The sequence below is a fragment of the Mobula hypostoma genome, chromosome 9 (assembly GCF_963921235.1).
Source record: "Mobula hypostoma chromosome 9, sMobHyp1.1, whole genome shotgun sequence".
NCBI classification, from domain to species: Eukaryota; Metazoa; Chordata; class Chondrichthyes; order Myliobatiformes; family Myliobatidae; genus Mobula; species Mobula hypostoma.
Window position 1 is genome coordinate 130,284,851 of NC_086105.1, and position 27,660 is coordinate 130,312,510.

Below are 27,660 nucleotides of genomic sequence, written 5' to 3' on the forward strand. Positions count from 1 at the left end.
ACACAACGAGTGAAAGCAACACACTGAGTTGAGCAGGGTCTGGTTGAACTGTTTACTGTTTCAATCCGCACACGCTTAAGTCCCCGCCCCCAGCATCCCCCGCTCTTTGCAGGGCGGAAGTGACGTCAGCTTCCGGGCCGAGGTCTGCCCCACACTCAGAGCCCTCTCGGTTGCCGCTGGCTGCAGAGTCGCCTGCGACTGCTGGAGCCGGTTCGCTTGCTGCGTGGGCGAGCCACCACATGACCCCCCCCCCCAAGAACCAGCACTAGGAGGTGCAGAGTCCACAGCTTGCACACTGTCAGTTCTTTTAGGTGGCCGGCCTCGTCGTCGTGGGGGTGGTACCACAACCGGGCGTTCAAGGTCTAAATGTGCCAGTTTGAGACGGTCAATGGTAAAAGTCTCTTCACGACCGCCAATGTCGAGAACGCAGGTCATCCCATTATGGCGCACCACCTTGTAGGATCCTTCGTATGGTCACTGCAGGGGTGGTCTGTATGCGCCTCGGTGAACGAAAACGTATTTGCTCTGTTGTAGGTCCTTGGGCACGAAAGAGGGTTTTGTTCCGTGATGGGACGTCGGGACTGGGGCAAGTGTTCCAAGCTGCTCCGAAGTTTAGTTAGAACCACCGTAGGTGTGTCCTCCTGGCCACGGGGTGCTGGCACAAACTCACCGGGAACTGTGAGCGGGGCACCGTAAACAAATTCGGCCGATGATGCGGCCAGGTCCTCCTTGGGTGCCATGCGGATGCCAAGCAGCACCCGGGGAGTTCATCCACCCAGTCTGGCCGTCAGAGGCGAGCCATCAGGGCTGACTTCAAGTGCCTGTGGAAACGTTCCACCAGGCTGTTGGACTGTGGGTGGTAAGCAGTCGTTTGGTGGAGCTGGGTTCCGAGGAGTTGTGCCAGTGCAGACCACAAAGCTGATGTGAACTGCACACCCCTGTCTGAAGTGACGTGGGCTGGGGGTCTGAACCGTGCCACCCAGGTGGTAATCAGGGCTCTGGCGTATGTCTCCGTGGCCGTGTCAGCGAGTGGGATAGCTTCCGGCCACCTCGTGAACCTGTCCACCATGGTGAACAGGTATCCCGCTCCTCTCGAAACCGGCAGTGGGCCGACGATGTCCACGTGGACATGTTCAAACCTCCTATGTGTCGGCTGGGAGGGTTGCAGTGGGGCCCTCATGTGCCTCTGCATGTTGGAGGTTTGACAGTGCGTGCATGTCCTGGCCCAGTGCCTGACCTGCTTGCGTAGGCCGTGCCACACAAACCTGTCTGCAATCAGCCGGATGGAAGGGTGGGCTAAATCGTGCAAGGTGTCGAAAACGTGGTGCCTCCAAGCGGTCAGGACAATGGGCTGAGGTTGCCCGGTGGACACATCGCAAAGGAGCTCATTACCTTCGGGCCCAATGGGTATGTCTTCGAGGCAGAGTCCTGAGACTGCCATTCAGCACACCGGCATCTCGCTCTCCAGTCGTTGCGCTTAGCTAACACCGCATAATCCACCCCCGGAGACAGAGAGTGCACTGATTGGACGGAGGTGTGTGACAGCGTGTCGGCTACCACGTTGCTCTTCCCGGATATGTGTTTGATCGTGGTGGTAAACTCCGAGATGTACGACAGGTGGCGTTGCTGGCGGCCCAATCACAGGTCTGACACTTTGGCAAATGCAAAAGTGAGGGGCTTGTGGTCTGTGAAGACTGCGAACTCCCTCCCTTCCAGGAAATACCTGAAGTGCCGGATGGCAAGGTACAGGGCCAGCAGCTCCCTGTCAAGACTGCTGTACTTAAGTTCCGGGGGTCGTAGGTGCCGGCTGAAAAAAGCAAGTGGCTTCCACTGACCTTCGATGAGCTGCTCGAGCACGCTGCCAACTGCCACGTCGGAGGCATCCACAGTGAGGGCAGTGGGGGTGTCAACCCAGGGGTGGACCAGGAGCGTGGCGTTTGCTGGTATGTTCTTGGCTTGTTCAAAAGTCGCCGTCGCCACCTCTGTCCAGGTGACCTCTTTGACCTTGCCGGACATCTAGCTGAAAAGGGGCCGCATGATCTGGGCCGCTGAGGGCAGGAAACGGTGATAAAAGTTAACCATCCCAACAAACTCCTGCAGGCCTTTAACAGTGCTGGGTCTGGCGAATTGGCGGATGGCTTCAACTTTTGCCGGCAGGGTCACAGCTCCATGGCGGTCGATCTGGTGTCCCAAGAAGTCGATGGCGGGTAGGCCAAACTGGCACTTGACAGGGTTGATAGCCAGGCCGTAGTCGCTTAGGCGGCAGCAGAGCAGGCGTAGATGTGCTAGATGTTCCTGGCGGGAGCAGCTGGCGATAAGTATGTCATCCAGGTAGATGAACAGAAAGTCCAGATCTCGCCCTACTGCATCCATCAGGCACTGGAACGTCTGCGCCGTGTTTTTCAGCCCGAACGACATCCTGAGGAACTCGCACAGGCCAAAGGGGGTAATGAGGGCTGTCTTGGGTACATCGTCCGGGTGGACTGGGATCTGATGATACCCTCGGACCAGGTCAATCTTCGAAAAGATGCGCGCCCCGTGCAGGTTGGCTGTAAAGTCCTGGATGTGTGGTACCGGATAGCGATCGGACATAGTGGCGTCGTTCAGACTCCTATAGTCGCCACACAGTCTCCACCCTCCCACGGACTTGGGCACCATGTGGAGTGGGGAGGCCCACGGGCTGTCGGAACACCGCACAATCCCCATCTCCTCCATCTTCTTGAATTCTTCTTTCGCAAGGCGGAGATGTCGGGTGGTAGCCTGCGGGCCCGGGCATGAAGGGGAGGTCCCTGTGTGGGGATGTGGTGCATCACGCTGTGCTTGGGGTCTGTTGAGGAAAACTGCGGCGTGATGATAGGTGGAAACTCCGACAACACTCTGGCGAACTCGTTGTCGGAATAAGTGACGGAGTCCAGGTGCGGGGCCGAGAACCTGGCCTCACTGAGGGAGAAAGTCTGGAACGTTTTTGCATTGACCAATCGTTGTCCCTTCAAATCCACGAGCAGGCAGTGTGCGCGGAGGAAGTCCGCACCCAGCAATGGCTGTGATACTGCGGCCAGCGTAAATCTCCATGTAAAGTGGCTGGAAACTAACTGCAAGGGGATGGTTCTTGTGCCGTAGGTGCAGATGGTGCTGCTGTTGGCTGCAGTAAGTTCCAGTCCTGTTCTTCTAGTTCGGGTATCATGGCTCGGGGGGGTAGCACACTGATTTCCGCCCCCATGTTCACCAGGAATCTATGCCCGGAATGCTTGTCCCAAATGTAGAGGAGGCTATCACGGTGACCAGCTGCCGTAGCTATAAGCGACGGCTGGTCCTGGCGTTTCCCTGGAACGAGCATGGTGGTTGGCAGTGGCGGGCCCCGGAACCCCACCTTTGATGATAAAAACACCAAGACTCAGAAGTGGTGCCGTCCCTTGGTGTGGGTGTTTCGTGCTCCGCTGCTGGGGTGTGGGAGGGCTGGGCTTTCGGCCGTGCCACAGCACTAATTTCGATGGTGGTTCCGCCATTTAGTTTGGCGCGCCAAAGCACATCCGCGCGGGCAGCCACCCTGCTCAGGTCTCTGAAGTCTTCATCTGCTAGCAGGAGGCAGATGTCTTCTGGCATTTGTTCCAAGAAGATCTGTTCAAAAAGCAGGCAAGGCTTATGGCCGTCTGCCAGTGCTGGCATGTCGCTCATCATTGCTGATGGCGCGCAGTCGCCCAGGCCGTCCATATGCAGTAACCGCGCGGCCCGTTCACGGCAGGAGAGGCCAACTGTGCGGATTAACAGGGCCTTGAGTGCCTTGTACCTGTCTGTTGCCGGGGGCTGATGCAAAAAGTCGATAATGTGGCCCACTGTCTCCTGTTCAAGGGCGCCCACCACGTAGTAATACCTGGTGGTGTCTGAGACAATTTGCCTGACCTGGAACTGGGCGTCTGCTTGCTCGAACCAGACCAGGGGTTGAGTGGTCCAGAAGGTTGGCAGTTTAAGGGAAACTGTATTCTGCAGAGCCCAGTTGTTCATGCTGGGTCCAAATGCCGTTGGACCGTCGGGGTCACCAATGTGGTCGTGCTGATACGCAACAAGTGAAAGCAATGCACTGACTCGAGCAGGGTCTGGTTGAACTGTTTACTCTTTTCAATCCGCACGCGCGTAAGTGCCTGCTCCCAGCATCCCCCACTCTTTGCGGTGCGGAAGTGACGTCGGCTTCTGGGCCGAGGTCTGCCCCGTACTCAGAGCCCTCTCGGTTGTTGCTGACTGCGGACTCGCCCGCGACTGCTGGAGCTGGTTCGCTCGCCGCATGGGCAAGCTGCCACAACCTCTCCTTTTGTTTTTTTTTGCTAATCTCTAAGTATTTTTGTCTCATTTTTAACTTTCTTCAATTCAAGAAGTTTTGTTTTATTGATTGTGTAAACCCGTTGTGGTTGTAACACGCATCAAATTTCTTCTCAATCTTCCTTCTCCAAGGAGAGCAATTCATCCTTTTTCTAGGCATCCAAATAACTAAAGTCTATCATCTTGCACCATTCTCGTAGATCTTCTGTTGCTATTCACTTGCTTCCATAACCACAATGGCCATCATTGGTCATCAGTACAACTGTAAATTAACTACTTCCATAAACTTCTATTTTTTTTTGGTGTCTTTACTTACACAGTCCAGGGCCCCACATAACATCTTAACAATTTTTCAACTACTTCTGCTTTCAATAATTTATGAATATTCAAGATTTGCACTTTATATGCTAAACGTTTATCTATGTATTCTACCAGAACTTTATCACTCTTTCTCACTGTTTAGTATATGTCCAAATTTTGTATAATCTGCAAATTGTCAGAAGTTCAAGGCCTTAATCTGTACCAAAAAAGCAATTGTTGAGGTACCAATCTCCAGAAATACCTTTAAAAACTATCTTCAGTCATCTTTACTTTTTGCTTCCTGACCATAAGTCAATGTCGTATCTACACAGTCACCCCTCCTTCATTCCCAAACTTCAGAAACATAATAAAGATAATATGACAAGCGCCTGTGGAAGCTCGTCACCAACCATTTTTGATACTTCATGAAAAACATTTAAGTTAGTTAAATACAAGTTGTCTTTAACAAATTTGTGCTGACTTCCCCTTATTGATCCACACTTGTTCAAATGACTATTAATTTTGCATAGGATTGTTATTTCTGGCTGCTTTCACACTGTCAAGGTTAAACTGACTAGCCTGTGTCAGTCCTGAAGGAAGATCTTGACCAGAAATGTCGACTGTTTATTCATTTCCACGGATGCTGCTTGACCTGCTGAGTTCCTCCAGCATTTTGTGTGTGTAGCCTGCATTTTCTGTGTTCATCCTTCTAACCTTTTCAGATCAAGATAGTCAAATGGGAATGATGTGTGGATTTGGGATATTAGGGACATTTCGGTAACAATGACCATTGCATTAAAGGGTTTGATTGGCTATGGAAAGAGATAAGGAAAAGTCTATAGTCGCAATACTTAAATGGGAAAGAGTTTATTTAAGATTAACACACATTTGGCAGGAAAAATTGAATCAAAGATTGGGAAAAAATATACATAATCTATCTTTTAAAAGGACGATTATTCATGCAATAATCTAGATATATTCTTACAAGAGAGAAAGGTAAGTTAACAGGAAACAGGTGATGAATGAGAAAGCAAATACGATGAAGCAGAAAATGGTGGAGTATGGCAGATGTCAGGTTGAAAATGCAAGCGAGAACCAAACAGAATAGAGAAATATCAGAGCAGTAGTGAATGCAGGAATCGGAGATGTGAGGAGAGATTATGAGAACAGACTTGACAGCAAAGATAAAAGAGAATCCAAAAATCATAACTAGCTGTAAGAATAGTAACAGCAGGAGGAGGCACGGGCATTGGAAATTACGGAACAAACCTGAACAGCAGTACAAGGCACAACCCAGATTTTTATCGAAGAATGGTGCTGCTGATGTTACAGTAAAAATTGAGATACTGTATTAGATGAGTTAAAATTTGTTAAACTTTACAGGCTTTCTCACTTATTTTCCAGTTCATCATGCACAGACCTCTCCTTTTTATTGATAACTCTTCCCCCTTATATTAATGTACCTAGACGATACAGGGGCCTCTTCACTTGAAAGACTCGTGTTGTTTGTTTGCAGTTTAATACACCTAATCTTTCGATTTTCCAATCAACAGAAAAATATTTTCAATCCATTTAAACAAGCACCTCCTTCCATTTAAATCATGTATTATGGATTATTTCTTATTTGTATACAAAGGTAGTCTAAAATTTACAATGCTCTGATCATTATTCCTTAAATAACCCCTTAGCGCCATGTCATTTTCTACTTCAAATTCAGTAATGCCTCCTTTGGGTCAGAATCCACCTAATCAAGAAAGTTCTGAACAAACTCTTTCATTTCTCATACTTCTGCTCTGACCACCTCTCCTTTCTTAGAGCGCAAAAATGTGGAAAATAGAATCCAGAGTAAGATTTTAATAACTTTTCCCTTCACATTCAATCTCCTGCCACTTTCAATGTTATTGCTACCACCAAACACAATTTCCCTCCTCCCCTTCTTTCAGCATTCACTTTGCAACCCCTAGTGTACTCTTCCATTTCCATTAACATCCATTCCCCTTCTCATGGCACCCTGTCACGCAGCTTTGATAAATACAACTACCATCTTTTTATCTTCTCCCTTCCCACCATCCTGGAGAAAATACTCTTTCAGGATTCAGTTGTACAGCTTCCAATTTCTTGCATTATATTCAATGTTCACGAGGTGTTCGCTCTACCCTAGGTAAATACTAAATACAAGTTGGTTGACTGCTTTGCAGAGCACCTTCTCTCTGTCTACAACTTAGCCTGTTATTTTAATTCTCCATCTCTCTCCCACCATGAATACTCTGTCTTTGCTTATTCCCCTGTTCCAATTAAACCCCATGTAAACTTGAGGAGCAGTAATTCATCTTCCAACTAGGTATATTACAACCATCAGGATTTTACGATGAATTCAATAATCTCATTGCTATACATTAATGAAGAAAATTCATCAACCTGTAACATTAACTCAAGTTTTATCTCTCTGCAAGTGCTGCTAACCTGCGTATTTCCAGCATTCCCTATTAATTCGGGTTTCTACCAGCTGCAATCTTTGTACCACATAGTTCTAGCATGTTTATTTCTCTCCTTACTCCTCCTTCATCTTTTTAATGTTTACATATCATCCAGACAGATTAGCTCCAATTAACAAGCTTTCACATTCTCTCTCAGTCAGCACCATTCCCCTTTGCATCATTCAGTTTCTCCTGGTCTCCACACTTTGTTTCTATTCTTTCCTCTGTTACATGCTCAAGGAGATCCGTTTTTTTGTGAGGATGATGTAATGGTCTTTTGGAGGACACTGATGTGATTTTCCCGCCGATGTGAGGTCATGTGATGACATGTGCCCCTTGACTATATAAGGATCGACTCAGGTGACGCAGTAGGTTTTTGAGTTTGTAGATTTCCAGGTAGAATGTGTTGTGCCTCCGTTTCTGTTGCGTGTTTGTTTTTGTGACGCACCGTTCTCTTACAAGATATTGCATTTGAACTGGAAATTTGTGGCTGGAAGTGCCAATTTACTCAATTCCGACAGTTTTGAAGGGAGAGTGAAGAATTCATCGAAGTGAATGATCGAGAGAAGTCGGCATCGTTTGGCAGTTTAATAAAGGATCGACCTTATTGAGTCTTCGTTGAAGAGAACCTGCATTGAGATAACTTTTGTGATAGCGCAATGAGTTCATGCAACAAGGCTCTCTCTCTAAAGGAATTGAAAGTCAGTTGATTTAAACTGTTTATTTTTGGCATCGGGAATCCTGTGGACAGAACCAGCAGTAAAGGAGCGTCGGTGAAGAAATCTTTCTCCAGAGAAGTCTCTCCCAATTGAATGCGTAAAACTGTTGGACTTTCAAAGGTATCGCTTTAAGAACTATATCTGACTGTATCGCTTTAAGAACTGTTTCCACATTTAACGCTTTAAGAACCAGAGCTGAGTGGAGTCGATGAACGGCTGCGTACCTGGTTAACCTCTGGTTAAAGTTTTCCTTTGTTTTTTTTTCCCTTATCGCTTATATGTGTTTAATAAATGTTTGGTTGTTTTCATAAAACCTGTCTCGATTAATATTCATTGTTGACGGTTACGTAACACCTCTGAAACTAAAAATGTGTTGTAGTTATAACTTCTCTAAGTACTGATGAAAGATCATTGAGCTGAAATATTAAGTTTGTTTTACTCTGTATAGAAATGCTACCAGACCTGCTGAGGTTTTCAGTGGTTTGTTTTTCTTAGAAATTCTCTGCCCTCTTTGCTACTTATTGTATTGATGCCCAGATTTTGTAGAATTGATGGTCACCCAAAATTTATTACTCTTCAGTTCTTGTATTTTCTGTAACATCCCTGAAAAATTGCTCCTCAGTAATCTTCCCATTGCAAAATATGTTCATTAATGTAATGTTATCTGTATTGTTTCTGAACTCTGTCCATGATTACATAGCACATTATCGCTCCAATCCCTAGTCTCCTTTTCTACCCTCCTTAGAAATTTTCTTTTCTTTATCTTTCCCACTCACCAACTTTATTTTTCTTCCTTAATATGTCTACACATGTATAATGTAAATTTCACTTTTATCTCAGCCATATGTCATTTATTGTTTGGGATTCAGGACTTTTGTTTCCTCTCAATCTATTCTTTAAACATTTTCATTTCTTTGTAAAGCTGCCTCCCTTTGTCCATTTCCTTTACAGATTAGACCAAGTTCTTTCCAAAGCATTAGTAAATACTTCAACCCCATGAAGGTGTTGAATCAAGATATGTTGAAATGTAGCTTATCCAGCTTGTGCTGATCACTGAAACCAGGTTTCTTCTAAGTTCCTTCTCCTGCAGGTTCTCTTCTATTACTGTGATCACAAGCACATGGCCTCAGTAATATTCTCAAAGTCCTGCTTCTTAATCTCTTTACGTCTGCCCAATATTGCCTATATCATTGTTGGTCCAGATGTGCATCACTGTGGCAAAATCAGCTTATGATCTACTTTCATAAACATGGATTCAGACTTCCCTGGCTGATGACACTTCCTGCACTTGTGGTTGTTCCAGACACAAGAAGCATCCTGTAGTTATCACAGGTCACTACAGTGCATGATGCACTATCAATTACGCCAGAAGACTGGAAGTAGAGTAAATACTGAAAGGCTTTTATTAACAGTAAAATGGATCCACGTCCATGCTGAGTATCTGTCCTGGACTGAGGGAGGAGCAGTGACACAATCACCTTTATTCAGGAGTCTGTGGGAGGAGCCACAGGAGCAGTCAGCAGAGTGTCGTGTCCAGACAGGTAACCCAGTTGCAACCTATATACATGGTTTACCACATTCACCCCTCCTTTTTTAAAAAAAAGAGTCCCGCGGGGTGAAGTGACTGACAATATTTAAAACAAGTATATTTACAGGTCAAGTCTATCAGGTGGTCGAGTCCATCGCTGTGATCTACGTAGCACCGGCGGTGATTGCACCAGCGATGGCGGTTGTGCTGGCTCCGGCCTGACTTTAGGTGCCAGCATGTTAGACGTCGGTAATCCCTCGTGCGTGTGCGTCGCGCCCGGTATGGGAGTGTCATGTGGTGTCTGTGTAGGGCTTGGAGTGCACGGTGTCTGGTGGGTATATATATCAGTGGGTACGGGGTTAATAGTCACCACAGAGTGTTCAGGGTAGGGGCCCGGTGCTCCTGCGGGCACCAGGTCGCGGATGGAGACCGTGTCCTCCCGCCCATCAGGTAAAACCACATAGGCATACTGGGGGTTCGCATGAAGTAAGTAAACCCTCTCGACCATCGGGGAGTATTTATTGCTCCTCGCATGTTTCCGGAGCAGCACTGGCCCCGGGGACATCAGCCAAGATGGTAGGGTGGTCCCAGTGGTCGACTTTCTGGGAAAAGAAAAGAGTCGCTCATGAGGGGTGGCATTGGTGGATGTGCCTAACAGGGAGCGGATGGAGTGGAGTGCCTCGGGAAGGACCTCCTGCCAGCGGGAGACCGGCAGTCCCTTTGACCTGAGGGCTAAGAGTGTGGCTTTCCACACCGTGCCATTCTCCTTCTCCACCTGTCCATTCCCCTGGGGATTATAGCTCGTGGTCCTACTGGTTGCAATACCCCTAGCCAGTAGGTATTGGCGCAGCTCGTCACTCATAAACGAGGACCCTCTGTCACTGTGGATATAGCATGGGTATCCGAACAGAGTGAAGAGCTTGTGCAAGGCTTTTATGACTGACGTGGTAGTGGTATCAGTCACTCAAAGGGGCGGGTGGCTTTGATTAGTTGTGCCTTTTCGTGTCGGTAGAAGTGTGGTTTGTACTCTGCGCAGATTTGGCAGTCCCTGGTCATTGTCCTGATTTCCTCAAGGGAGTAAGGCAGGTTCCGGGCTTTCACGAAGTGGAAAAGCCGGGTGACCCTGGGTGGCAAAGATCTGCATGTAGGGCATATAGCCGGTCGATCTGCGCGCTGGCGCACATTCCCCGGGATAGGGCATCGGAGGGCTCGTTGAGCTTCCCATGCCTGTACATGATGTCATAGTCATAGGTGGAGAGTTCAATTCTCCACCTCAGAATTCTATCATTTTTGATTTTGCCCTGCTATTGGTTGCTAAACATGAGTGCGACTGAGCGCTGGTCAGTCAGCAGGGTGAACTTCTTGCTGGCAAGATAGTGCCTCCAGTGCCTAATAGCTTCCACTATGGCCTGGGCCTCTTTCTCTACCACGGAGTGCCGAATTTCAGGGCCTTGAAGGGTACGGGAGAAGAACGCCACTGGTCTTCCCGCCTGGTTGAAGGTAGCAGCCAGCGCAAAGTTGGAGGCGTCACTCTCTTTTTGGAAGGGAATGGCCTCATCCACCACATGCATTGCTGCTTTGGCAATGTCCCCTTTAATGCAGCTGAAGGCTGCGTGAGCCTCGGCTGACAGGGGGAATGTGATGGACTTGACCAGGGGGCGGGCCTTGTCTGCATAGTTAGGGACCCATTGGGCGTAATATGAAAAGAAGCCCAGGCACCTTTTGAGGGCTCTGAGGATGTTGGGAAGAGGGAGTTCCAATAGGGGGTGCATACGGTCAGGGTCAGGGCCAATGACTCCGTTCTCCACGACACACCCAAGGATAGCAAGTCGGGTGGTTCCGAACACACACTTGTCCTTGTTATAGGTGAGATTGAAAGCTTTGGCCGCTTGGAGAAATTTTTGGAGGTTGTTGTCGTGATCCTGCTGGTCGTGACCGCAGATGGTGATGTTATCCAGATATGGGAACGTGACCTTCAGTTGGCACTGGTCCACCATCCGGTCCATTTCCCTCTGGAAGACAGATACACCATTCGTGACATCGAAGGGAACGCGCAGGAAGTGATAAAGCCTGCTGTCCGCCTCGAAGGCGGTGTAAGGGCGGTCCTCCCGGCGGATGGGGAGCTGATGGTAAGCGGATTTTAGGTCTATGGTCGAGTACACCTTGTACTATGCTATCTGATTGACCGTATCCGCGATGCGGGGTAGAGGGTACGTGTCGAGCTGCGTGAACCTACTGATGGACTGGCAATAGTCCACAACCATCCTATTCTTCTCCCCGTTCTGAACAACGACCACCTGTGCCCTCCAAGGACTTGTGCTTGCCTCAGTGACCCCCTCCCTGAGCAGCCGCTGCACCTCCGACTTAATGAAGGCTCTGTCCCCCGCGCTGTACCTCCTGCTTTTAGTTGCCACGGGTTTACAGTCGGGGGTCAGGTTGGCGAACAGCGATGGGGGAGGGATCTTGAGGGTAGAGAGGCCACAAGTGGTGTCCGTAGTGTGGCTGTTAGCATGGTGTTGGGTGGGATGTGCAGGTCGGTGTGTGTGTGCGTGTGTGTGTGTGTGTGTGTGTGTGGTCTGTAGCGGGGTATGTGATGTATTCCTACAAAACTGGGGATTTACAACAGTGATTGGTGGGAGGGGCCCGTCATACTCCATTGTCACGCTTTTCAGGTGGCTCTGGAAGTCGAGCCCCAACAGCACAGGGGCACACAGTTGAGGCATGACCAGTAACGTAAAGTCTCGATATTCTGTGCCCTGCGCCACTAGCGTCTGTTGTATGCGACCCGGAACCCATGGCGACCCTCTGGTTTACCGGCTGTGTCGCGAGTCTGCAACGCTGCACTGTGTCCGGGTGGATAAAACTCTCCGTGCTGCCCATGTCAAACAGGCAGCTTGTCCTGTGCCCCTCCACCAGGATGTCCATCATTGACCTTGCGAACTGGTGGGGAGCACTTTGGTCGAGGATCACGGAAGCCAGAGTCGAGTCGCTGTCTTGGTCCGGCGCGGTGGGGTGCCTGGTGAGCACCCGTTGGTCGTAGGCGGTGTGAGGTGGTGCCGACCAAGATGGCCGCCCCCATGTCTCGTACATGGTGGCGGTGTGCATGCAAGATGGCGACGGCCAAGATGGCAACCCCCATGCCTTGCATGCGGCAATGCTTGATCCCGCTCGCGGTTTGGACTTACAGACCTTGGCGACGTGGCCCTTCTTTCCGCAGCTGGAACAGGTAGCTTGTCGGGCCGGGCAGCGTTTCTGGGGGTGCTTCTTGAGTCCGCAGAAGTAGCACTTTGCGGACTCACGACAGGCAGCAGCCATGGTCGATTCGCCGGCAGGTTGCGGGGTCTGCGGCATCCATGAGGCCGTCGGGAGATCGCGTGCCTGGAGAGCATCAGAGTTGTGCAGAGCAGCCTCCAGCATGTCGGCCAGCTCAATCGCCGAACGTAAGGTAAGATCGGCGCTGGCGCACATACACTGACCTGGTCCCCGTGATGAAGGCGTCTCTTACTAGGAGCTCCGCATGCTGTTCAGCCGTCAGCCCCCGGCAATCGCAGGCCCGCACGAGTGTCTGTAGGGCCTGGATGAACTCAGCGCTTGACTCTTCGGGCTGCTGCTGCCGCGTTGCTGAGCGATGTCGCGCATAGACGGTGTTTACCGGCTGCAGGTATTGTCTTCTGAGGGCGCTCATCGCGCCGTCGTAGCTCGGCTAGTCTCTAGTCATTGAGTAGACCCGTGGACTGACCCTGGAGAGGAGAACTCTGCGCTTCGCGGTGGACTCAGTCACTTCAATCTCCTCCAGGTATGATTCGAAGCAGGCCAGCCAGAGTTTGAAAGCATTTCCAGCTTCAGGTGTTACGGGTCAAGGTCTAGCTTGTCGGGTCTCAGGACGTGTTCCATGCCTTAAAATTACTGTTAATAAAATCGATGCACTATCAATTACTCCGAAAGACTGGAAGTAGAGTAAATACTGAAAGACTTTTATTAACAGTAAAATGGACCCTCGTCCATGCTGAATATCTGCCCCGGACTGAGGGAGGAGCAGCGACACAATCACCTTTATTCAGGGGTCTGTGGGAGGAGCCACAGGAGCAGTCAGCAGAGGGGCATGTCCAGACAGGTAACCCAGTTACAACCTACATACCAGGTTTACCACGGTGCATTTAACTTGGCTGTGGCCCCCTGCCTTACCTCACACCAGCTAAAATTTACCATCATTACCACTGACATGAAAAGGTACAGAATAAGAAAGACACTGAAAGGTAATTATGGACTCGACAAAGCACTGTAGGTCCCTAATTACACATCAAGGTTAGCTTTCATGTAAACTATAAAGTTTCTAAGTTGTTCTTCTGTATAAAGGCAAATTCACACTCAGATCTTTTATAATCTTGTTATAAAAGCCAACTGGAATTTATTGATGAACAATGAACACAAATATCCCTTCAGATATATAGTATTTGCTATAATAAATAAATACTTTCTTTATGCAGGATGCCTTGCCAGCATGCAGTTAAATCTGCAGAGTTAATTTAATAGTCAATGAATTAAAAGTAGAATCATTCTACCAGTGAGGAAAGGGTGAAACAAATGAGAAGGAAACCTTTGTGCATGTGAGATAAAATACTTGAGCATGAAACCTCCAATAGGTTCAATGTGTATGGAAATACACATAAAATACTGGAGGAACTCAGCAGGTCAGGCAGCATCCATGGAAATGAACAAGTAGTCAATGTTTCAGACTGAGACCTTTCTTCAAGACGCAGTATGGAATTCCTCATACTCAGTAACATCCTGCATGTTACTTTAAGGATCAAGCAATGATTGATTACAACTTTGACAGTTTGTAATTGAAAATCCTTCTACTGCTAGTAGCTGGGCTGAAACAACTTCACAATGTATCAGTGTTAATAATGCCAGTGGAAACCTATATTTGTTCTCAGGAAAGAAATACTTTCAAAACATACCTTGATTTCTTGTTTTGAAACAATTACCTTGTGTACGGAAAGTCACATACTTTGTTTTGTCCATTTTATAAATGCATACTATTAACCAGGAATCTTATGAAGAAATTATGTTCTTTATTGCTGATAAAATATAAAACAGAAGTTCCCATGTCCCACCAGATTTTTAATTTCTGTTGGCTGTTGTGCCCAAATTCCTTAAAAAGTACTTCTGCCATATTGGCCTCTGCAAAATGGCAGACTAGTTATTTACCCCTCAACGTAAACAAGAATATCTTATACAAAAGTACCTGTGATTTAAATTCTTAATTTTTTAAATTTTACAAACCAAACATGAACTTACCTGCCCCTACCCGACGCTAATGTGTCTTTAATCCAGTTTTAAGTTGGAATCAGCAAGGACAAAATCGTCTACTCCTCCAAATATGAAGACAATGCTCTCTGGCCGTGATTTGACATTTTAATGAGGCTGGAATAGCAAAGTACAGTAATAGTAATTCCCTGCTAAGGCAAACCTATTGATAACAGCAGCCTGAAACAAGCAAGGACTGGTGAGTTAGCTTTTAGAGTTTTTTTTCCCCAGTTCCTTTGTGGACCAAAGGTACAAGCTTGAATTGTGCTGGGTCCTGGAAGTGGCCATTTGCAGTGCAGTCAAATGTTAATGATTGGATACCTGAATTTCACCTGACATTTTATCAATAGAAAATAGACCTATTTTGCACTTGTGCAATACACACAAAATGCTAGAGAAATCTAGGCAGCATTATGAAGGGGAATAAACGATTGATGTTTTGGGCTCAAATCCTTTATCAAAAGTGGAAAGGAAGGAGCAAAAGGCAGAATAAGGTGGTGTGGGGGAGGGGAAGGAGTAGAGTTCAGCAGGTGATAGATGAGACCAGTTGTGGAGTAGGTGGGTGGTGGGAAAGTGGGTATGAAGTACGAAGCTGGGAGAGAATAGGTGGAACAGATAAAGGTTTGGAAAAGAATTTGTGCTATTCCATGTACCTGATAAACATAAGAACTATCAACTAGGTAGAATTAATAAACTTTTGGGAAAAGTTTGAAAATTTTAAGTTGCAGTTCAATTTTGAGACACTTCTCATCTCCATTAAAAGAAAATATTTACCTTGATATTTTTTGAGGTCATGTTTGCTGATCACCTGCTTTCCTGGAGGAAATGCAGATATTTCACACAATATTAGTGGCTGAGCACCTTCACTTTACAGGATAAAATAGCATGACAGTCTTGATGATAGCTGTGGAAGGTTTAATAAATTTAAGCTCATTGTTTTGTTCCCTGTGTTAAATCAAAATAGCAGGCAATTTGATTGCTTCCAAAGGCAAAAAGCTGTTTCAGCACTTCATAGTAAATCAATGTCATCAACTCATGTGAAGAGATGCTTTGCATTAACTATGTATGCTCAACCAAGGAATAGACTCAGCACATATCCTAAAAGGATAATTGTATTCCAAATTTGTACTCAATCTTCAAAGTTATCAAACATATGCCTGACATATCTCAGAGTTACTTTCTCCTCATGTTTTCTGCTTATAAATTATAGAGTATAAATTGTCAAAGATTAAGCACTTAATGAATAGCACTTTACAGACATTCAAAAAAATCATGGCAAGCAGAAAACTTGCTGTTCCATCCATGTTAATGTAATTGCTAATGCCTCCATGTGTAGACATCCTCCATCAACATAGAACCTTATGATTTCCTCAGTGAATCAAAGAAATAATCTAGAAAATACTCCCCTGAAATCTTAAACTGATAGTTCACACCAACCCTAATTAGTGGTATTAATTCTTGACTTCCCCTTTGAGGTGCCCCCTCCTTAAGCCTGAAATAGGGTTCACCTATCAATAAAGGGAGAAGCCCATTTTTGGCTTTTAGAATTGAAATCCACCATAATGAGATTCAGATTAATTTATTTAACACATGTATATTGAAACATACAGTGAAATGTGTTATTTGTGTTAACAACCAACACAAGCCAAGGATGTGCTGGGGGCAGCCCACAAATGTTGTCATATATTCTAGTACAGGTCGACCTTCACTAATCCGGCACCATTGGGACCTGAGGAGTGCCGGATTAGTGAAAATGCTGAATTACAGAAGGATCATATTAAGCATAATCAGTGCTGGATTACAGGTAGTCGGATTAGTGAAGGTCGACCTGTACTAGCGTAGCATGTCTGCCATGTTCAGCAGAACAAAACAAACAGTCAAAACAGAACAAAACAACAATCAAAACAAAACAAAAATAGCAATACAAACCCCTCTCCCACTAACACATACAGACAGGCAATGGGGCATCCAATCACCAGTCCCTGGCCTGGACTCTCAGATATTGGGCCTCCAACCTCCAGTCCCTGGCCAGACTTTCAGACCTCCAGATACACTGACCCAGGGATTTCAACCTTGGGATCATGGGATTTGACTATGTCTCAAGCTCTGGACCCATATAGTCTTCTGACCCTGAGACTCGCCAACTGGGGTGGGGGTGGGGGGGAGTATCATCGGCTCTTGTGTCTCTTGCCTCTGACCCGAGCATTGGCCACCTGGGGGTTGAGTCATAGAAGAGAACAGCACAGAAACAGGCCCTTTGGTCCATCTAGTCCATGCCAAACTATTTAATCTGCCTACTCCCTTTGACATGCATCGGGACCATAGCTCTCCACATGTCTACCATCCATGTACCTATCCAAACTTCTCTTAAACATTGAAATTGAGCTTGCATGCACCACTTGCACTGGCAGCTCATTCCACACACTTACGATCCTCTGAGTGAAGAAGTTTCCCCTCATGTTTCCGTTAAACTGTTCACCTCTCACCCTTAACTCATGACCTCTAGTGTTGTCCCACTCAACCTCAATGGAAAAAGCCTGTCTGCATTTACCCCATTAATACCTCTCAGAATTTTTTATCCCTTGATCAAACTTCCTCTCAATCTTCTACATTCCATGGAAAAAAGTCCTAACCTGCACAATCTTTCCTTATTTACTCAAGTCCTCCAGTCTTGGCAACATCCTTGTAAATTTTTCTGTGCTCTTTCAACCTTATTTATATCTTTCCTCTTGGTAGGTGACCAAAACTGCACATAATACTTCAAATTATGCCTCATCAATGTCGTATACAACTTCAACATAACATCCCATCTCCTGTACTCAATACTTAGAGTTATGGAGGCCAATGTGCCTAGGATGCCATTTTCAGTGAATTATGGACCTGTATTCCCAGATCCCTTTGTTCCACCACACTCCTCTGTGCCCTACCGTCTCTGTGTAAGACCTACGCTTGTTGGTCTTACGAAAGTATAACATCTCACACTTGTCTGCATTAAATTCTATCTGCCATTTTTCAGCTCATTTTCCCAGCTGATGCAGATCCCATTGCAAGCCATGACAGCCTTCCTTGCTGTTCACTGCACCCCCAATCCTGGTGCCGTCCGTATGTTTGCTGATCCAGTTAGCTATATTGTCATCCAGATCGTTGATATACTGTAGATGACAAACAACAATAGACCCAGCGCCGATCCCTGCAACACTCCACTAGTCACAGGCCTGCAGCACCAAGGCCACCATCTACTACCACTCTCTAGCTTCTCGCACAAAACCTATGTCTAATCCAATTTGCTACCTCATCTTGAATGCTGAATGACTGAACCTTCTTGACCAACCTCTTGTCAAATGCCTTGATAAGTTCATGCTTTGCCTTCATCGACTTTCCTCGAAGCTTCCTCGAAAAGCCCTATAAGATTGGTTGGACATGACCTACTATGCACAAAGCCATGCTGACTAACCTCAGTGGTTGGGAAAGAGTTGGAGTCCATTAGTAAGGATGAGGTTTCAGGGTACTTAGAGGCTAATGATAAAATAACTCAAAGTCAGCATGGTTCCTGTGAAGGGAAATGTTGCCTGACAAATCTGTTAGGGTTCTTCGAGGAAGTAACCACCAGAGTGGACAAAGGAGAGGCAGTGGATGTCACTTACTTAGATTTTCAAGAGGCATTTGATAAGGTGCCACACATGAGGCTGCTTAACAAGGTAAAATCATATGGTGTTACAGGAAACTTACTGGCATGGACAGAAGAATGGCTGACAGGCAGGAGGCAGTGAGTGGGAATGAAAGGGGCCTTTTCTCTTTGGCTGCCCGTGATTAGTGGTGCTTCTCAGGGACCACTACTTTTGGCAGATGGAATACAGAGTTGGGAAATGTATGATAATGCATTTTGGTCAAACAAACAATAGTGCAGACATTTATCTAAATGGGAGGAAATTCAAACATCAGCAGTGCAGAGAGACTTAGGAGTCCTCGTGCAAGTCCCTCAGAAGGTTAATTTACAGGTTGAGTCTGTGGTAAAGAGGCGAATGCATTGTTGCAATTTATTTCAAGGGGAATAAAGTATAAAAGCAAGGAGGTTGCTGAGCCTTTATAAGACACTAGTCAAGCCACACTTGGAGTATTGTCAACAGTTTTGGGCCCCATATCTCAGAAAGGATGTGTTATCATTGGACAGAGTCCAGAGGAGGTTCACGAGGATGATTTCAGGAATTAAAAGGTTAACATATGAGGACTGTTTGGCAGCTTTGGGCCTGTACTCACTGGAATTTAGAAGAATGCAGGGGGATCTCATTGAAACCTACCAAATGTTGAAAAGACTAGATAAGGTGGATGTGGAGAGGATGTTTTCTCTGGTGGGGGTATCCAGAACTAGAGGGTACAGCCTCAACGTTGAGGGGCAACCTTTTAGAACAGAGGTAAGGAGGAATTTTTTTAACCAGCAAGTGGTGAATCTGCGGACTGCTCTGCCACAGACTGTGGTGGAGGCCATGTCCGTGAGTATATTTAAAGTGGAAGTTGATGGTTTCCTAATTGGTCAGGGCATCAAAGGATATGGTGAGAAGGCAGGTGCTTGGGATTAAGTGGGATCCTGGATCAGCCCTGATGAAGTGAAGCAGACTCGATGGACTGAATGGCCTAATTGTGCTCCTATGTCATATGGTCTTATTGTCTTATGGACTATCCTTAATCAGTCCATGTCTATCAGAATATTCATTTTCGGTCTCTTAGATCGCCTCCAATAGCTATCCCACTACTGATGTCAGGCTCATCAGCCTATAATTTTCAGGTGAATTTTTAGAGCTTTTCTTAAGCAGTGGAACAACATTAACTATTGTCTATTTCTCTGGTACCTCTCCTGTCACTAAGGATGGTTTAAATATCTCTGCCAGGGCCCTGGCAATTTTTGCACGTGTCTCCCACAGGGTCCGAGGGAACACCTTTTCAGGCCCTGGGGACTTATCCACCCTAACTTGCCTCAAGACAGCAAACACCTCCTCCCCTGTAATTTCTGTGGGGTCCATGAAACTGATGCCATCTTGCCTCACTTCTATAGACTCCTTGTCCATCTCCTGAGTAAATACAGATGCAAACATTTCATTTAAGATCTCTCCCATCTCTCCTGGCTCCACACATGGATTACCATTCTGATCTTCCAGAGGACCAATTTTGTCCCTTGCAATCTTTTTGTTCTTAACATATCTGTAGGGTCCCTTAGAATTCTCCTTCACCTTGTCTGCTAAGACAACCTCATGTCTTCCTTTTGCCCTCCTGATTTCTTTATTAATTGTTCGCTGGGATTTCTTATACCCATTAAGCACCTCATTTGTTCCTACCTGCAATGCACCTCCTTATTTTTTCTTAATCAGGGCTTCAATTTTTCTTGAAAACCAAGGTTTCCCTACATCTATTATATTTACCTTTTATTCTGACAGGCAAATACAAGCTTGGTACCATCAAAATTTCACTTTTGAAGACCTCATATTTACCAAGTACACCTTTGCCAGAAAACAGCCTGTCCCAATCCACACTTGCCACATCCTTTCTGATATTACCAAAATTGACCTTTCTCAATTTAGAATTTCAACCCATGGACCAGACCTACCTTTTTGGCAATTTTAGATTGAAACCAATGGCAAAGTGTTCCCCTACACATACTTCTATCACCTGCCCTGTCTCATTCCCCTGTAGCAGGTCAAGTATCACACACTCTCAATGGGACTTCTACGTATTGATTAAGGAAACTTGCCTGAACATATTTGACAAACTCTCTCCCATCTAGTCCTTTTACAGTATAGGAGTCCCTGTCAATATGTGGAAAGTTTAAAACATCTTCTAGAACAACTTTGTGTTTCTTGCAACGGTCTGTGATCTCTCTACAAATTTGTTCCTCTAAATCCCCTGGACTGTTGGGTGATATTTAATATAGCCCCATTAGCGCTAACAAATCTTTCTGCTAGGATATTAGTCCTCTTCCAATTCAGGTGCAAACCGTCTTTTCTGTGCAGGTCCCACCTTCCCTGGAGGAGAGCCCAATGATCCAAAAATCTGATGCTCTCCCTCCTACACCAACTCTTTAGCCATGCGTTAAGCTGTATAGTCTTCCTTTTGCTAGCCTCATTAGCACATAGCACAGTTAGCAGTCCTGAGGAGGTCTTGCCCTCTAACTTAGCACCTAGCACCCTAAGCACATTTTTACAGAACCTCTTCACTTTTCCTACCTATGTCATTGGTACCTACATGGGCCATGACCTCTGGCTGTTCACCTTCCCACTTAAGAATGCTGAGGACTCGATCCAATGTCCCCAGACCCTGGCACCCAGGAGGTGACATACCGTCCGGGAATCTCATTCCCACCCACAGATCGAACTTTCTGTTGCCCTAACTAATTAATCCCTTATCACTACAGCTTACCTCAACCACTCCCCCCGAGTCACAGAGCCAGACTCAGTGCCAAAGACCCAACTGCCATGACTCTACTATGCTAGGTCATTCCCCCCTGCCACCCCCAACAGTGTCCAAAGTGGTATACCTGTTGTTGAGGGGTTTGGCCACAGGGGTACTCTGCACTGGCTCCTTAAACCCTTTCCTCTTCCCGACTGTCACCCATTTTCCTATGTCCTGCAGCTTGGTGTAACTACCTTTCTATATGTCCTACCTGTCACCCCTCAGCCTCTTGAATGATCCAGAGTTCATCCAGTTCCAGCTCCATCTCCTTAACACCATGTGCTAGAAGCTGCAGCTGGATGCACTTCTCGCAAGTGTAGTTGTTGGGGGCACTGGAAGTCTCTCTGCCTTCTCACTTCCCACAAGAGGGGAATTCCACTGTCCTGCCTGGCATCTCTAACTGAGCAAATATAAAGAAGAAAAAACGATAAACTGTGAGGGAGAAAAAAAAACTCTATCTAACTCTATCGGACTTAAACCTTGGAGCTAAAGCCTCAAACCCCCACTCTAACTCTAACCACTCCAACAATGGCCACTCTGAAAAAAGGATCTAGTGCTTTCCCAGCATATATGAAGAATAAATTCTTCTTGGGCTTCCCGCTGGGTTCAGGTATTGATCATAACCGATGTTTCGATTACAAACTCTGCCATCTTCTTCAGGGGTGATGCCTGGATATGTCTAGTCTGGTGGTAGTCCGTCCCTCCTGATTGGTTAGTCCTCATCCAATCAAGTTTCTGCTCTCTCACTTTGTTTACAATTGAATTCCAGTTCTTACTTAGAGCGAGATCTTTGTCTTCATTAAAATTCTTTTCCTCTAGTTTTATTTCAATGGTTTCCTTTACCAGACGGTCCCAAAAGCCACTGGTGTGGCACAGTAGTTTTGTGCTGTTGAAGTCAATCCTATGGCTATTGCAAATGCAGTGTTCTGCTACCACTGATTTCTCTGGGCATCCCAAATGGATACATCTCCTGTGCCCCTTGATTTGGGTTTTCACCATGTGCCCCGTCTTCCCAATACATGCTGCTTTGCAAATGCCAGCTGACGTGAGTCCCAGGTCAACTTTGGCATGCATAAACTGTAACTTGAGATTCCTTACGGGTTTGTAGATGGTATTAATCCGGTATTTCTTCAGGATCCTGGTGATCCTTCCAGAAACCGTGGAAATATAGGGAAGACAGGAAGACAGGCGAAGGGCTCCTCCTTGTTGTTAGGTTTCCTGGTTTTTCTGTCGGTCCTTTTAAGGCCCAATTGATTTCCTTCACCTCGTACCCATTCTGTCGGAACATCATGCATAATGGTCACCCTGCTTGCTCCTGCCTTACTTCAGTTTAGTTTGTTCTGATTAGGTGCTGCTCAAAGCATCAAACTGCCCTGAGTTGCTGCCTTTTCTACTCAATCGGTGAACCTGAGCGAGCTATGTTCCGATTGGCCACTGCTTAGAGCCTTGTCCACAGAGTCTGCTGAGCACAGTCATTGACCATGGGGATTGCTGGACTTCGACCGCTAAGCACTCCAACCTTGGCCCAGACCATAGGCTCCTGCGCCAACTCTTCATTTACAGCCCCTGACCTCAGACTCTTCCTCACCCCATCCCTAAATCATAACCTGTCCTCTAAGTACCCCACTGCCCCCAAATCATCCCTATGAACATAGTTCCCTCTAAGCTGTGCGCGTGTGTGCACGCACACACGTTTTTCAACCAGCACACAAAGGAAATTAATTTGCGCACAAAAGGTTAGTTACCTAAAATAATGTAATTAATAATTATACTTATTGAAAATAATCTTTTAGCTAATTGTTTCTGTTAACTAGTTAGTCGGTTTTTCAAATACAGGTTTCCCCCGCCATTGGAAGGTATAGCGTTCCTATGAAACGGTTCGTAAACCGAAATGTCGTAAAGCGAAGAAGCAATTACCATTTATTTATCTGGGAAAATTTTGTGAGCGTTCGCAAACCCAAAAATAACCTACCAAATCATGGCAAATAACACACAAAACCTAAAATAACAGTAACATATAGTAAAAGCAGGAATGATATGATAAATACACAGGCTATATAAAGTAGAAATACTTCTCTACAATGATTGCCTGCACAGATCTCCGTAGCGAAAATCTCATGCAAGCTCTTTCGGCAGAAAATCTCACGCAAGCGCTGTTGGCATAAACACGCTCTCCAGTAACCTTTAAACCAGGGGTCCCCAACCTTTTTGGCACTGCGGACCGGCTTAATATTGACAATATTCTTGTGGACAGGCCGACCCGGCGGGGGGGCGGCCAACAGACGAGTAGCAGTCAAATACGTTGTGTTTACCCAGCGAAGACTACAATGACCATCAAGCCTTCCGCGGGCACCAGTGCGCATGCGTGACCTGCGCATGCGTGTACCAGCCAATTTTTTTTCTCTGCAAATCGGTTTTGGCAATTCCATTCGGGGGGAGGGGTTAATCACGACCGGATCACAGGGGATAAGTGGCTAATACACTCAATTTCGTTTCTAAAATGATTTAACTAACGAATTTAATATTAAACACACAGCGCATATTTCCTCGCATGAATATAGCGATAAGTCAGTTATCAGGGGAGGACAGGGGAGCTTGAAGTAAGTGTTGAACGAACTTCCAGTAGAACTGGTAGAGGCAGGTTCGATATTATCATTAAAAAAAAAATTGGATAGGTATATGGACAGGAAAGGAATGGAGTGTTATGGGCTGAGTGCAGGTCAGTGGGACTGGGAATAGCATTCGGCACGGACTAGAAGGGTAGAGATCGCATGTTTCTGTGCTGTAATTGTTATATGGTTATATAAGTAAGTCAATAGCATCATAGCATTTTAAGTAACGTTTGGATATTAAACACACAGCGGATATTTTTCCCATATGAACATATAAAATCATTGCAACACACTAATATCGGTATCGCTGAATCAGTGGGAGCCCTGGGCTTGTTTTCCTGCAACAAGATGGTCCCATCGAGGGGTGATGGGAGACAGCGATACTCGAAGGGAGTTTCTTATGTCCAGTCTATTCTGCAATTTGGTTTTCGTTGCATTCATTGCAGAAAACTCTGCTTTGCAGAAAAATGTTGGAAATGGAAGCAACGTTTTCAGTGCTTTCGTGGCTATCTCAGGATATTTAGCCCTGACTTTGATCCAGAATGCCGGCAGAGATGTTATATCAAACATACTTTTCAGCGCGCCGTCAGTTGCAAGCTCGAGGAGTTGATCTCCTTCCCGCGCTGACATGGATGACGCGTGCGTAATGACCTTGCGTGCATTCAAGCTCAACAGTGCGTGACAGGGAATGTGGAAAGGTGCAGCTGATTCCTATCGCCAAATCATATCGTTTCCTCGTGGCCTGGTACCGATCCGCGGCCCGGTGGTTGGGGACCGCTGCTTTAAATTATGAAGCTGCCAAATCTTCCAAATAACACGTAAAAATACACAGCCTATATAAAGTAGAAATAATGTATGTACAATGTAGTATCACTTACAGGAATTGGGAAGACATCGAGCACACTGATGTGTTAGACTGAGTCGTCGCAGGCTGGGTGGTGCAGTAGCCCCACCATCCGGGCCGCTGACCTGATACATTGCCGCGAAGAACGCAGCGGTAGCCGGGAGGCACACAGAACATCGTTAAGAAAAAAGCCAAAATAAACATGCTAATTAATTAGGTGCTGCCTGGCACGTAAATGTTGGCGCAGATCAGAGGCGATTGCCGATTGCATTGCCTCTGATCTGGGCCGACAATTACATGCTAGGTGGCACCTAATTAATTAGCATGTTTATTTCGGCTTTTTTCTTAAAGATATGCTGTGTGCCTCCTGGCTACCGCTGTGTACTTCGCGAATTGGTACAGTGTCTGTCCGGGGCCTGGGTGTTGGGGTGGTGGGACACGGGGGTGTCATCTCATCGTCGATCAGGGCAGGCAGCTCATCTTCTCCTATAACTGCCCGCCTCGATGTCGAAGGTCGAGGTTCGTCGCCTGCTGTGGCTGATGTGGAAGGCTTGCTTGACTGCTGAGCCTTGCACATTTTTCTATCATACAATTGTTTGTAAGCACTCAAACCATCCTGCAAATATCCCCTAAACCTACGTACCCTTTCAAAATTAAAGTCGTACCTTATCATTGCAGCGAAAATCTCACGCAGTTGCTTCACTTTCTGCATTCGATTTTGATGGTTATCCTTTCCTCTTCCAATTGCATCAGCTCTTCATCTATCAGTTATTGGTCATGAGATGCCAAAACCTCTTCAACATCATCTTCGTCATCTTCCACAAGCCAAACTCACTTTGTCCTTGCTTCGTTCACCACGATCAAAATGCTTAATTATGTCTAGTTTTACGCTAAGTGTAACACCCTTACTCTATCAGGCTTTTCCGACACCTTAGAACTCATCTTGCTAATGGCTGCTCAATGCAACGTGTTTAAGCAATACCGTTCCGAATCCGGGGCAGAGCGGCTGCTCAGGGTGCGCGCTGATTTTTTCGCATGCTGATTTTTTATCACGCACTGCCTTTCTTCATAACAGAGAAAACACCTTTTGAAAGCGAAAACAGGGTACTAATGTAGGTCTTTCGTAACAGTGAGCTTTCGTAAAGCGGACGATCGAAAAGCGGGGGACACCTGTACCACAATGCATGTCACTAATTTATGTCACCTCACCTTTCCTGTTCTGGTTTGTACAGCTGCATCACGGCGGCAGCCATGTTTGGCGGACAGTGTTCATATCGTAAAGTTTACAAAGATCTATTTCAAATCCTGTAGGTAGCTTACTACGTTTTTATTGGAAAAAATATTGATTTACTATGTCGAATTCAAAAGAAGCGAAGGGCGTGAAGCGCAAAAAAACTGCAAATTTGTTTAAAGTTGAATGGCTTAACAAAATAGTAGAAACTGTTAGACCGAAAGCCCATGAGGTCATGAACGTTCCGCTAGGAGGAATATTTATGTATGATTCAGAAACTGGAGTTATCTGTTTGTATTGTCATGATGTGAAAGTTGCTGGAGAATTTGCTAGTGGAAAGAAGTGGGATGATATTTGGAAACTTGACTTTTTGAAGCATCACTTGGCAAGTAAATCATATTTGGATGGTGTACAAAAGCTCAGGCAACAGTACCCGTCATTACCCGTTACAGGAGTGCTACGCATGTTACGGTTGAGTGCAGATGAGCGACAGCGAAAATGATCAAACCCAGAGGAGATCAAAGTTGAGGTGGAAGAATGGTCAGCTTTTGATTTCTCCGCAATTGCAGATTGTAACTTCACATTTGGCGATGAACAAGTTAATGCCTTATGTCTGAAATATCATGATTTTCTAGCTGAAAATATTGTAATAGTTAGACAGTTTAATGATTTCAAATCTTCCATGCAAGAAAAAATTAACTCCAAACTGATTTCAAACTTTGCTCAAATGGTGGCATTTGTACTTCAAAATGAACAGTTTTGCGACCTTGCACAGTTGATGGACATTGGGGGAACCTTTCTTGCGGCTGGTGCGGACTGTGAGTGAGGTTTTAGCCTAATGAATCAACTCAAAAACAACCTGAGAAACCGTTTAGGTGAATGTCATTTCGATATGTTAATGAGAATCAAAAGCTATCAATTGGATGGAAGTTCTATTAGTCTAGATAGTTTACAAAGAATGGGTAAATGCCAAAGGCAGGAGAGAGAAAAAAAAACTGTGACTTAAATATGTATGTTATTTTGTTGTTATTCTGTGCAGTTTTATGTCAAGTATTTTGTAAACCTACATAAACTGTGCCATGTGTGCATTCAGTGCGCACATACTTTTGTCACAGGAAAAAAATTTGCATAACATAATATTTTTGCGCACACTGACTACTAAAATTTGAGGGAACGTTGCCTATGAACCTAAAGAACAATTGTCTGAGCCACGATCTCAAGGACATCACAGTTCAGCACCATCTGAACCAGCAGATAATGACAATGGAATCTCGTTTTTAGCACTGCAGGAGAAAATTTAGAGTAATTATGAGCTTATAGCCCCCATCCAAACCACTACATAGTAAGGAGAAAGATAGAAAGGTACAAATAAGTGAAAAGTCAAAAAAAATCCTCCAAATTCTGGAAATCTAAAATAATCACAGGAGAGGCTGGAAATATTCAGCAGGTCAGGCCATATCTGTGTGAAGGGTTGAAGATCCTTCTTCAAATTGGCAAATACAAGGAAACGTGTTAAGCTGCAGGGAAGTTGAAGGAGGAAGGTACGTCTGAAAGGATAAAATTGGGTGATGGTGCAAGGTTGTCTGCTTAATGAGTGTGTGGGGGCAGTTAGAGAGTGAGAACATAGATAAAAGATGTAGTAATTATGAAACGAACAGGAAGGCTGAGATATCATCCACTCCCAGGGGAGGGGGGAGGGCAAAAAGAAAAAAAAACACACACGCAAACAAGCTGAACCAATATCACAGATAGATTATTTTTGCCCCATTGTGTCTTTTTCACAGGATGGAGAAAGGAATGAGAAATATTCAGTGGCATAGGTTTAAGATGAGGGGGAAATAATAAAGGAGATTTGCAAGGCAAGTTCTTTACCCAGAGTGATAA

The 27,660-nt window shown here is 45.8% G+C and overlaps 1 protein-coding gene across 12 annotated transcripts in view; it reads left to right on the plus strand.

The window, feature by feature from the left end:
• The window catches only part of rhbdl1 (rhomboid, veinlet-like 1 (Drosophila)), a 248,693-nt gene that overhangs the window by 160,561 nt on the left and 60,472 nt on the right, over positions 1-27,660 (plus strand). The window lies entirely within an intron of this gene.